Here is a 12,773-nt window from a genome sequence, read left to right on the forward strand (position 1 = left end):
TCGGGGGCGTGACCCCAGTCAGCTGTCACTCCCGTTCGTAAGTGAAGAAACAGGGGAGGTACCGAAGAGGGGACACAGTTTATCCCACGATGGATCAACCGTAGAAAAGGAGCTTGTAAAGAGTGTGAGCCAGGGCCTAGGGCCTGAAACTCCAGAATCTTCTATCTGTGGAGCGAGGCAGACGGGCACTGCAGATGAGAGCAGCCTCCTGGGGCAGGAAGGGGGCAAGGTAAACCCACTGACTGGCCCAATCTCAGGGAGCTGAGGGCAGCTGGCTGCCTTAGTGTCTAATTCACGCTGAAATGCAGGAACTAGATGCCCTTCCAAGCACTCTGGGGTCTCGCGTTCACCGCACGAAGGAGGGATGCAGGTGAGAAGAGGCTCAGTAGCCTCAACTTCCCCTTCTCTCCCCGGAGGTACTGCAGAGATTCAAAACACCTTGTAATCGTGCGTGTTCTATGCAGAGCAAGAGGCAGCCACTGTAAGGTGGGCTGAGGACAAAGTGACAGCCAGAACATGGCTTTTAAACCACCTCACAACATTTGCAGTAGGCAGTAGGTACTGCGAAGGAAACACTGGACCAATTTCTCTCTCAGAACTCTAACTCAGCACGCCACATACTTTTCTTCTAGAACATGATAAATATCATGATCTTGCCTTTTATTATTAAAAAATGATTTCTTTGATTCATCGAGAACCGAAATAGGCTCACGCTGAGTTAAGCAATTATGCCACCTGGTGGGCACATACATTACTACAGCCACTAGAGGGGAGAAGGGCGTGAGGCACAGAGCAAGAGCAGCCAGACTTTCGAGAGCGAAATATATGGAAGCATAACTTCCTAGTTAGGAGTGAAATGTGACTTATTTGTAAAAATTCTATTTCTTCATGTGTTTTTGCACAAAGTGGCCTTTCTAGCAATACCAACATTGGCTTCCCTGGTGTTCCAGTAAACACTACAGGCACAGCCAAGAACACAGGAGACGCTGGCCGAAAGCAGAAGACAGCACTTGCGGCTGAGAGCACTTGTTTACCCCCCGGGCCCAGAGCCCACCCACCTAAGGCCCCTCTCCACCCCAGTGTCAACTGGACTGTACATTCTACCCCAGGAGAGGGGCTGGAGAAATAGCACAGCGGGGAGGGCGTTTGCCTTGCACGCAGCCAACCCGGGTTTGAATCCCAGCATCCCATATGGTCCCCTGAGCACTGCCAGAGGTGGTTCCTGAGTGCACAGCCAGGAATAACCCCTGTGCATTGCCAGGTGCAACCCAAAAAGAAGCAAAATAAATAAATAAATAAATAAAATTTAAATTTAACATTTAAATTTTTGACCTATTAATAAAAGGAAGAATAATAAATGAGTGAGGAAAATGACTCAAGGGCTGGGACATGTGCTGCGAGCACCCACATTTCCCCTAAGCACTTCTGGGAGTCCCTGAGCATCACTAGGTATAATTCCCCAACCAAAACCCCCACAGAAAGGCACTGGGTTTTACGTCCATCTCCCTTTCTTAAGAAGGTGACCAGAGCCTGGGAGTGGCTGGGCAGGGGAAGCGGCTTCCGAGCAAGCATGAAGCTAAAGGTTCGATCCGTGGTGCCGCCCGGAGATGCTAAAGGGCGGCCCCTGCACTGTCTGGGTCCCCTGGCGACACACTTACTCTCCGGTGCACAGCTAGGTGTGTGCGAGTGCACGTTATGGAAATGAGGCCCTGTGACACAGGGCCCAGGTGTGTGACCCCCAGTGCACCACAACCAGAACGCGCAGGGTCCAGCACCGGCAAACAAGGGGTGCAGTTTATACACCACCACAACCTGCAGTGTTCAAGCCCCAGACACTGCAGCTACAAAGGGAAGCACCGTCACTCCAATGTCACCGAGCCTTGATTACAATGACACTTTCTCCATAACTGCACCCAGAGACGATAATAAAGAATCAGCAGGCAGCGCCCTGGCACCCCGTCGCTGGATGACCCAGTCCCTGAGCAGACAGCTGCGCCCATGTTCCCAACAGCCACGCGCGCCCCGAGGTGTCGGTACCATCTGAGCTGCACCTCCCCTGATGACAAGCAGCACCCCCTGGCCCCGGGTGGGGAGGAGACAGGGGCCTGGCGGTGCTGATTCCCCGTAACACAGCAGACTACGGTGGCGGTTACCCAGACAGGCGCCTCCCCAGCTGAGTTTTCCGGCCTCCAGCGCGCTGAGCCCAGGCTGCCCCGGCATCGGCCATCACACAGCCCCACAGAGGCAGGGCTGAAGCTGTCCCTGCCTCCCCCAGCTGCGCCAGTCTGACTCACACTGTGTGTTGGCCTGCGGACACACAGCTGACCAGGCACATACACACACGGCTCAGACACGGCTCCACACGCCTCCAGCCCACAGGGCACAGGAGAAAAGTGCCGAGACTCGGAGGCGGGGCGGGGCCAAGCGCGCACAGGCAGACAGCTACTGCCCTCGCGGGGGCTCTGGGGCACGTGTCTCCTGTGAGACCCCCAAGGAACTTACAATCTGGCTAGAGGACAAATGATACGAAACAATTCATCACGGGGCGGGGGGAGGGAGAGCCTGCGAGCCCAGCAGGCTTGCTACAAATCCCTGCTTACTCATGTGTTATTTACAGTGGGGAAATTTTAAAAATATAAATGCTCAGGAATAGGAACACGGCTAAGTTAAGCGAGCATGGGATGCTATTCAGGGTAAAAACTCATCCTAACTATCATAGGAAAGTTAAAGCTGAAAGACATACATTATCTGACATTACATACTCATGAGAGGACGCACGTGCTTAACATAGTCAGACCCTGCGCTGCGGGGACCCTCCTGGCAGGACACTGCACGCGGTGCCAGGAATCAAGTCTGGGTGCACTGCACGCAGGGCGAGGCCCGGCCCTCCACACCTACCACACGCGTGGTGAGGCCCGGCCCTCCGCACCTACTGCACGCGGTGCCAGAAATCAAGTCTGGGTGCACTGCACGCAGGGCGAGGCCCGGCCCTCCACACCTACCACACACGTGGCGAGGCCCGGCCCTCCACACCTACTGCACGCAGGGTGAGGCCCGGCCCTCCACGCCTTCTGCACGCAGGGCAAGGCCCGGCCCTCCACGCCTAGTCCCCTCACCCGGCTATTCTGAACAATAAAAACAAGTTGGTAGTATACATTTGACCTTTTTTTTTGTTTGTTTCATAGTTTTGGGGCCACCCCCCCACCCCCCTCGATTTCCAGAGCTTACTCCTGCCGTGGGTCTCAGGAATTCCTCCCGGTGGTGCTCAGGGGACCATATGGGTCAACCCCAGGTTGACCAGATGCAAGGCAAGAGCCTTCCCCTCTGTACTATCTCTTCAGCCCCTTATATTGTCTTTTTTTGTGTGTGTGCTTTTTGGGTCACACCTGGCGATGCACAGGGGTTACTCCTGGCTCTGCACTCAGGAATTACTCCTGGCAGTGCTTGGGGGACCATATGGGATGCTGGGAATTGAACCCGGGTTGGCCACATATAAGGCAAACGCCCTACCCATGTGCTATCACTCCAGCCCCCATTATATTGTCTCTTTAACAACTGGGGGGGGGGGGGGGGAACAGCACTTAGGGGTGCTCCAATAGCCAAAACCCACAGGTAACTTCTGGCTCCTCCAATTCACTTGTTGTGGGTCAAAAGCCTTTTCAATAACATAATCAGCTGATCGATACATTGTATACAGTTTATGTATTATACACACTGCATTCTTACAATAAAGTCTACTAGCGAACAAGTCTAGAAAATATAGAGAAAATACATTGCCAATATTACAAACTATCACCTTAAATTTGTTTGTTTACAAGAAAATCTAATATAATAGATGGAGCAGTTCAAATTCATGTCATTCACAGGTCAACTTGAATATGCAGTTTCTTCAAGAGTATCACAGTAAAGCCCTGCCCTTAATAGGACTTGTGTGAATACTGTGTGCAGACACACACCCACAGACGCTTATTTACACACGGGGGCATGCTCCTGGCAGTACTCCGCGCTGGTGTCCGCCCCATCGGCACGGGGTGGGGTGGAGTTGGCAGGGGCAGAGGGGTCAGTCCCTGCCTCCCACATGCTACCATCTGACACTCAACTCCAGCCCAATTAGCACAGATTTTTATGAGTATATGTATATATTCTCGTCCATTTACACAACAGCAAATTTGGTTCTCAAACAGCACTTTAAACTACATCTGCATTCCAACTGGCTAACTCCTGCAAAAACGTTTTGTATCTGCTGAAGAATTTTATTTATTTTTTTTATTTTAATTTTTTTTTGCTTTTTGGGTCACACCCGGCAATGCACAGGGGTTACTCCTGGCTCCGCACTCAGGAATCACCCCTGGCGGTGCTCAGGGGACCATATGGGATGCTGGGAATCGAACCCGGGTCGCCCACTTGCAAGGCAAATGCCCTACCTGCTGTGCTATTGCTCCAGCCCCTGCTGACTTTTTTTTTTTTAATGTGCAGAAAAAAAAAAATTCTTACCGAATCACAAGACCACTGCCACACTGAACAGAAACACGAGGCTCGCGTGGGAAATGAGTCCGGCACACAGGCACACAGGCCACGGCCGAGAGAACAAGGCCTCTGCAGCTCCCTGGCGCGCTCGGGAACCACTCGGCGTTAATCTGGCTAAGCTGCAGATCTACACTCTTCCCACGTGGGTGTCACGAAACACGTTACAGCGTGTCGCCGCCGTGACGGCTGAGGAGGGCGGCAGGGGCTCCCGGTTGTGACCAGTGAACGGGATGAAGTGAGGAGAGGGGGAGGCCACACCCTTGATTTCTGAGTAAGTTATTTCCACCACACTTTGTAAATTCAACTTCTGCACTTTTTTCCAGCCAGTTTCCAACTTACTAACTAAATATTTAAAAAGACAATTAAAATGAAGGGCCAGAGCAATAGCACAGCCGGGAGGGCATTTGCCTTGCACGCAGCCGACCCAGGTTTGATGCCCGGCATCCCGTCTCATCCCGAGCACCACCAGGAGGGATTCCAGAGTGCCGTGCCAGGAGTAACCCCTGAGCAGTGCCGGGTGTGGCCTCAAAACCAAAACAACAAAAAGAGAATAAAAATGATATGAATACTTACACACTAATAAGAAGCATTTTAATCACGGGCCTCAAGCTCTTTAGAAGTCATTAGTTTTCAAAAAGCTGAAAGCCTGGGCCAGTCTGAGCGCCTCCCCTCCCCTCCCCAGCTCTGTGAGCAGAGCGACCGCAGTTTCCTGCTGCCCTGGGAGAGCACGGCAACGCAAGCTCGATGCTGCAGTGCCAAGACACAGCCACTCGGGGCTTACTCACTTACCGTGAGGACGCAAACACTCAGTGGAAAGGCGCAAACGTTCTCTCGGCACACCCATCCGCCAGCAGAGGACAGTGCAGAAAACCACCCGTGGGCAGGGCAGGGCGGGCACCAGGTAGGTGGGTTCATTTACTTGGGTCACCTGAAAGCTCAGCCGGCTTCAGTCTACTCCGGTACGAGACCAGGGAAAGCCCCTGCCAGGGAGCCGCTGGGCACAGCCCTAGAGGCTACAACAAGCCCCAGCAAGGGACAGGTGACAGAGTTCTGACTGCAGATGTCAGAGGAACACACACTGGACAGCACACGGGAAGACCAGGCCACTGCACACCGGGGGCAAGGCAGATGGCGCAGGGACAGGATGAGGGACAACCTATGTGGTAAAAGAGGCCTGGGGCCAAGCAGAGTACACAGGTAGGCACTCACCTGCACGCAGCACAGGGGCCCTGCCAGGAGCAGGCTGCGTGCTGCTGATGCGACCCCTGAACCAAGCAACAGGCCGGGCACTGGGGGGAGCCCAGGCCCAAGCACTTAAAATGTAAACCAAACTGTTAACTTCGTCAGCAGCTGACAGTTCCATGGCGTCTTGACACAATGCTCAGGCATCCATCCACTCGTGCAGTGACGGGCAAGGGAACAAGGGGCACAGCAGTGGCGGCCATGGATGTGGTCGCGTGAGCAATGACAGCAGCCGTGAGCTCTCCCAGAAGCGAATTCCAGACAAAGGACCCAGAGAAGCTCCAGGATCCTGTTTCAGAGAGGTCAAGGGAGCCGGGCCGGGGAACAGGAAAGGCCTGGCAGCCTGTCGGTTTGAGACAGCCATCTGACCCCCGGGATGGTCTGCACGGTGAGTGACGGCACTGGGGCCCGACACGCCAGGTACAGCTCAGGGGCTGTGAAGTTTCACAGACAGACCCGGGCTTCGTGTGCACCTCTAGCGTGTGTCGCCGGAATGAATTTTCATACTTAAGCCAAAAGAGACCATTTTTTTTAACAACGCTGAGACTCAGGCTTGTAACCACCGTATCAGTTTCTCCTCATGTTTATAAAACAAAATACAAATAATGAGCTGCAAAAGCACTCATACACAGTAACGCGTAAGAGTAAGGCCTGCTGACTTTCTCAGCAGCTACAGGTTAGCTGTTCGCCCTCACCCGGCTCCTCTGGCTGAGCCACAGAACCTGCTTCAGAGGTGGACCCCGGCAGCCTTTCTGCCTCCTCTTCCAAGTCCCGCCAGCAGTGAAAGTTTGTTTGTAGGGGCTGGAGTGTTTGTACAGCAGGGAGGGCACGTGCCCTGACCTGGGCTGGATCCCCAGCATGCCATACGGGCCCCTGAACACCTCCAGGAGTAATTATCGAGTGCAGAGCCAGGAGCAACCCCTGAGCACTGCTGGGTGGGGGGTTGAGGGTGGAGATCATCTCCAGAATACTCCCATTCCTTTTTCTTTGTTTGGGGGCCACACTCAGAGATGCTCAGGGGTTAGCCTGAGTCAGCCACATGCAAGGCAAATGTCACTCCAACCCCAGAACACTCCCATTTCTAACTATCCTCTCCTGCCAAAATCCCAACTAAGAATTCCCCTAGGCCACAGTCTGACCACACCTGCTTTGGCAAACTTTGTTTTCCTTAGAACATTAAGGAGGAAACTCAAACATGAAAGCTTTTTAACTATCTCACGGTGATTCAATTAAAAAATACAAAAACAACAAAACCACATTAAGGAGATCTGGACTAGGAAAAACACTGTACATTTCAAAGAAAAAAAAAGCTGGAGGAAAAAAATCTTGAAATTTCTGGTTATTAAGATACGTACTTTAAAAACCCGAGGTAGGGGCTGGAGTGATAGCACAGCGGGTAGGGCGTTTGCCTTGCACGCGGCCGACCCGGGTTCGAATCCCAGCATCCCATATGGTCCCCTGAGCACCGCCAGGGGTAATTCCTGAGTGCATGAGCCAGGAATGCCCCCTGTGCATCGCCAGGTGTGACCCAAAAAGCAAAAAATAAAATAAAATAAAATAAAAAAATAAATAAAATAAAAACCCGAGGTAGAAGTGCACGGTGCAGGTGACAGAGGGTCCCCTACGAACGCAGCCTGTGAGGGGAATCACTCCAACCCATCAGCCTCACCGGCACCTGGGACCACGAGCTGTGGGGCCCTCCACACCTGACTCCTCCTAGCCTGTCTGTGGTGTCTAAGAGGAAGGAGAAAGACTGGAGAAAATACATACAGATCCTGGTTTACATATTCATTTCTCTCCTGTGGTGAGTTTTTTGGGGGACGTGGGGGACCAAGAGAGGACAGCCCAGTGGGCTGGACACAGGCTTACGGCAGCTCCAGGACACTGGGAGCCGAAGGGGGTAGGGAGGGGGAAGACATCGTCTTCTGGAACCCTCAATTCCTTTCTTTTTTGGGGGGCGGAGGCTGTCAACCAGGTTATAGTCAGGCTTACTCCTGGCTCTGCACTCAGGAATTGCTCCTGGCAGTACTCAGGGCCATATGGATTGAACACAGGTCAGTCGCGTGCAAGGCAAGCACCCTACCTGCTGTACTACAGATCCGGCCCCTGGAACCCTCAATTCTTAAGACACACAAAACTGTTTAATAGAAATATGAATTACATCAATTCTCAGAGTCAATACAGCCCTAATTAAAGGTACTTTTGCAGGGGAGAACCTGATACCAAGTGTCTATGATTCACCTACAAGAATAAACTGAGCCAAGAACATGGGAAAGGTTAAAATGATACAATTAGGAATCAAGAGACACCGCAACAAAACACATCAGAGTCCAGGTAGGAACCAGAGCGTGATGTGAGAGGGAAAGAACTCAAATTTCACAGGGAACAATGATGAGCAAACAGGAAGGCAAAAGAAACTCAGGAACACAGGCCTGTAACTGGTGTCTTGATTTCTGTTTCTCTGTGGGTTTTCTGGCGGGGGAGAGCGGGATGGGTACCTGCAACATGGCAGCATAGTAAGTGACAGACAAGAATGACTGGCCAGAGAGGTGACCCAGCAAGGAGGATTCTGCTTGATCCCAGCGGCCCAGAGAGTCGCCCGAGGGTGATTCCTGGGTGCAGAGCCAGGAGCATCGCTGAGTAAGGCCCAAAGCCCACACCATTATGGGGACCAAATGACATAACAGGACAGCGGGGGCATAAACCTACAAGAAGTGAATGCACTGACCGGGTCCACTCCCCGGCATCCCATGAGGTCCTTCAAGCCCCCCCCCCCCCCCGAGTAATTCCTGAGCATAGAGCTGGGAGTAAGCCCTGAGCACTGCTGGGAGTAGAACCCCCCAAAAAACAAACAAGTAACTAATGTAAATAAAACTAGAAAAAAATCAAACAAAATAGAAACTTGGGGGGCCTTGTTATTTATTTGGGGGTGAGCTGGATTTATCCTGTACCTGTGCTCCACCACCAAGCTACAGTCTGCCCCCGAAATATAAGGCCTGCCTGGTAGGACGGGAGAATTAAAGGTGCTCTCTGTCAGTAATCACAGGAGGGCTGGAGGAGGACAGCAGGGTATTGGTGAAGAGGACTGCTGCTGAACACTGCCTGTCTGAACTTCAATCATAAATAACTCTGAGACTTGGTAATCACAATGATTTGATTCAAAATTAAAAACACACAGCAAAGAAGCAGATGTCTAGCATCTAGCACCCCCGCCTCTGGGTATAAACCTACAAGAACTGAAAGCAAGACCTGGGAGAAATATCTAGATACTAGTATGAAAATAACATGTCCATTGAAGGGTGAATGGCAAAACAGTAATAATGAGCCACAAAAATGAAGGAAACTGGACTGGAGCCATAGTACAGAGGAGAGGGCACTTGCCTTGCATGCAGCTGACCCGGGTTCGAGCCCTGCCATCCCAGGAATAATTCCTGAGTGCAGAGCCAGAAGTAAGTATTGCTGAGTGTGGCCCAAAAGCCGAAACGAAATAAAACAAACAAAAATCGCAGAGAAAGGCTATCTGATGGATGTCACAGGGCACTGACTGAAAACATCTGTAAAGGGTTTAAGGAACATGGGAAATGCAGCCAATGTTCACACACAGACACATCACACTCACACGTACTTATAATACTGGAAAATGCACGCAACAAAAATCCTTCCCAGAAGGTTTAACATCAATTTGAAGAAGAAATAATGAATCAATCATTTCTTCTTTATACTCTTCTGTCTTCTAAATCTTCAACAATATGCAAGTATTACTTTTTGATTGATCTGGAAAGCTTAAGATCTGAAAGTCTTTTCCTATACCAATAATGAGGGAGGCAAAATAAAACTGCAGGGGCTGGAGCGATAGCACAGCAGGTAGGGCGTTTGCCTTGCACTCGGCAAAGCCAGGTTCGATCCCCGGCATCCCCGACCGACCTGGGTTCGATCCCCCAAGCACCGCCAGGAGTAATTCATGAGCACAAAGCCAGGAATAATCCCTGAGCATCACGGGGTGTGACCCAAAAAGCTAAATAAATAAATAGAACTGCAAACACCTGCATGCAGTTGACTAGGGTGGATCCCTGGCATTCCATACTGTCCCTGACCAATGCCAGAGTGGTCCTTCAACATCGCTGGGTATGAGTCCCTCACCCCCCACCAAGGAAATAAAAAAATAAATTCTGATTTCTGACTGCAAAGACGCAAGCAGGTAATCCAACAAGCAAGATGCCAATAATCTGTTAGTGACAGGGTGGCTGGGACGAAGCGGGGGTGCAGCCCGACAGCCCCGCCCAGAAGGACGCAGGAGGAAGGGCCAGTGTCAGTGTCCATGGCCTGCTAGGATATCATTTGTAAAACAGGAACAAAATCTCTTGGGCTATTATGAAGATTAAATAAAATGGAATGTGGAGAGAATTTAAATACAGTGCTTAGTAAAAGAACCCAAAATTCACTATTCTTATTTAGGCACCATAATTTTAACTAATTTTTAATTTTTTTCGGGGTTGCGGATGTGGGGGATCACTCCTGGCGGTGCTCAGAGGACCATCAACGTAGGGTACCAGGGCCGGAGCCGGGCCAGCCGGCAGCACAGCACAGTGCGCTGTGCTCTGGCTCTGCCTGGGCACCGGGCCTTGAGAGGGCACTGCAGCAAGGACGGAGGAAGGCCTGAAGCAAGTAGGCAAGGCTGCGAAGGGAATCGAGAAGACTAGACATTCGTGTGGAAGCACATTTATTAAGCGGAGTTCTGGAAAATAAAGCTTTAAAAATTGCAGGAGCAGATTTTCAGCTCTTTGTTAGAAAAGAACAGCATGGAACAGCATGTTCAAAGATAAAGCATCACTTTTAGTAGGCTACTGCGAGTGCCCAGAGAGCAAAGCAAAACAAAACAGGAAATACTTAAAATGCCTTCCCCAGGGGCCAGGGGCTCCCAGGCCTGCCATGTCCTCCTGTCCCCCGACCGGCCCAGTGCCACTGGGGCAGCCTCTAGCGCAGGTGCTCAGGGGACGATGAGGGAGAGAGGGAGAGAGAAGGGGGGCAAACGGGACAGGAGGCGGAGGGAGTCCAGGAGCACAGGGCCCCCGCCCCACTGGCGCGGCCAGGACGGCACTGGCACCACAGGGCCTGAGCAGCCCGTTTGGCGGGAGTGGGCCCTGGGGCCTCCTGACACGTCAGCAGCTTGAAGTGAAGGCGTCAGGCCAGGAAAGACATCAGGAACCCAGAGTCCCCCTACTGTTCTCTTCTTTATGAACTGAGCTAGCAGCGCCTGGCGGAGGCGAAATTTACCTTAGACTGAGACTACTTATTACTGAGTGTCTCTTGCGCCACAGGTTTTACACAAAGAAAAGCCCTGTTTCTCAAAAGCAAACCCACTTCTTCACTGTGACTGTCGTGCCTTTATTATGTGAACATGTATGCTGAACACACGAGGAGGGCGGGGCTGGGAGGGTCCTCCACAGGGCGTAGGGCGTCTGGGGCCGCTCCGCAGAATCCTGGCAGGACAGGCCAGCAACTCATGGTGCCACTCAGTCCTGCAGCGCCACCCTGGAGGCACTGTGGGGCACTGGGAATCTTACTGGAAGACCAAGAGCTCTAGTTGTTCGCTCGCCCTCCCTCCCTCCCTCCCTCCCTCCCTCCCTCCCCTCACCCCCCCCCCACCACACCGGGCATTGCTCAGGCTTACTCTGAGCACTCAGAAATTGGCTCTGCACTCAGGAGTTACTCTTGGTGATGCTCGGGATCGAACCTGGGCCGGCTCCATGCAAGGCCAATGCCCTCCCCGCTGTGCCTGTTCCCCAAAGCTGCCTTAGTCCCGAGGCTTCCTATGCCGCCACGTGCTCCCACAGGGACTCCCCTGCCTCCCTTCTTGTGCTGGCCTCAACCTAACTCAGGAAGGTGCTTGGGAAACTCGTGTTCCCAGCATACACTGGGTGCATCCCTGCGCCTCGAGCCCCTCTCCAGCCCAAACTTGATACTTTAACCTGTTTTCATTAAAGACTCATCGTGAAAATCCACTGTCCTTTCCATCAGAGTAACACATATGCATTAAAAAAAAAAAATTCCAAGTTCACAAATCCTCATGAACTCCACGCATAAAATTCCTCAAAGGGGGAGGGGGGTTAATTAGTTTTTCCTCTTAAGTTGTGAAGAAGGTAAAAATTTCAAAAATGACTAAGAATTAGGCAGACATTAAAAAAAATTAAAAAAAAAAAACATTTTGCAGGCAGTGATGGTACAATATGAGTTAGGCATTTGCCTCACAATGCAGCTGACCCAGGTCCAATCCTGGCACCCGAGATGGTTCCTGAGCTCACCAGGAGTGACCCCTGAGTGCACAGCCAGAAGTCAGTCCTGAGCACCACTGAGTGTGGCCAAAACCAAAAAAAAAAAAGGAAAAAAGGAAAAAAGCCTTTGCAGCCACACAAATTCAATCCCCAGTATTCCATCTGGTTTCCAAGGTCTGCCAGGGGTGATCCCTGAGCACAGAGCCGTGAATCAGCCCTGAGCTCGCCCGGGTGTGGGCCAAAACAACAAAAACAAAAACCTCTGCAAATACAATGAACATTATAATGACTACAAAGCCCTATGCCCCAAAATGAAAATACAAGGAGCTCAAAATGCTCATCCTAACAAGATTTCAAACATGTATGACAAATGTAAACATGTAAGGTTCCAGAGCTCTGCTTCTAAGAGGCAGAAGTCTGCATTATAAGGCAAGGCCTGTTTCCAAAGCACATTTGCCTTTTGTAATCATTCAAATCAGGAATGTGTTCAACCCTTGGCGTTTGTGCACCTGTGAATTCCCAGCTGAGGGAGTCCTGCAGAGCCTCCTCGCTTTCTTTCCCTGGAGCCTTTCCTCTTAGTTGCGTCAGTATCAGCCTAAGCAGCATTTTGGAATGAGAGGAAGATTATGTAAACACAGAAATGTTTTAAATCATATGACAGGCCATAGGAGAGAAACATATGTAGTTTAAAACTCTTCAATTATTTACAAAATCTAAGAGAAATAAAAACAT

The 12,773-nt window shown here is 51.3% G+C and overlaps 1 protein-coding gene across 2 annotated transcripts in view; it reads right to left on the reverse strand.

Moving 5' to 3' along the window:
- RCOR1 (REST corepressor 1) overlaps positions 1-12,773 on the reverse strand; it is a 106,829-nt gene that overhangs the window by 25,631 nt on the left and 68,425 nt on the right. The window lies entirely within an intron of this gene.

The sequence above is a fragment of the Sorex araneus genome, chromosome 3, assembly GCF_027595985.1.
Source record: "Sorex araneus isolate mSorAra2 chromosome 3, mSorAra2.pri, whole genome shotgun sequence".
In the NCBI taxonomy this organism is placed as follows: domain Eukaryota; kingdom Metazoa; phylum Chordata; class Mammalia; order Eulipotyphla; family Soricidae; genus Sorex; species Sorex araneus.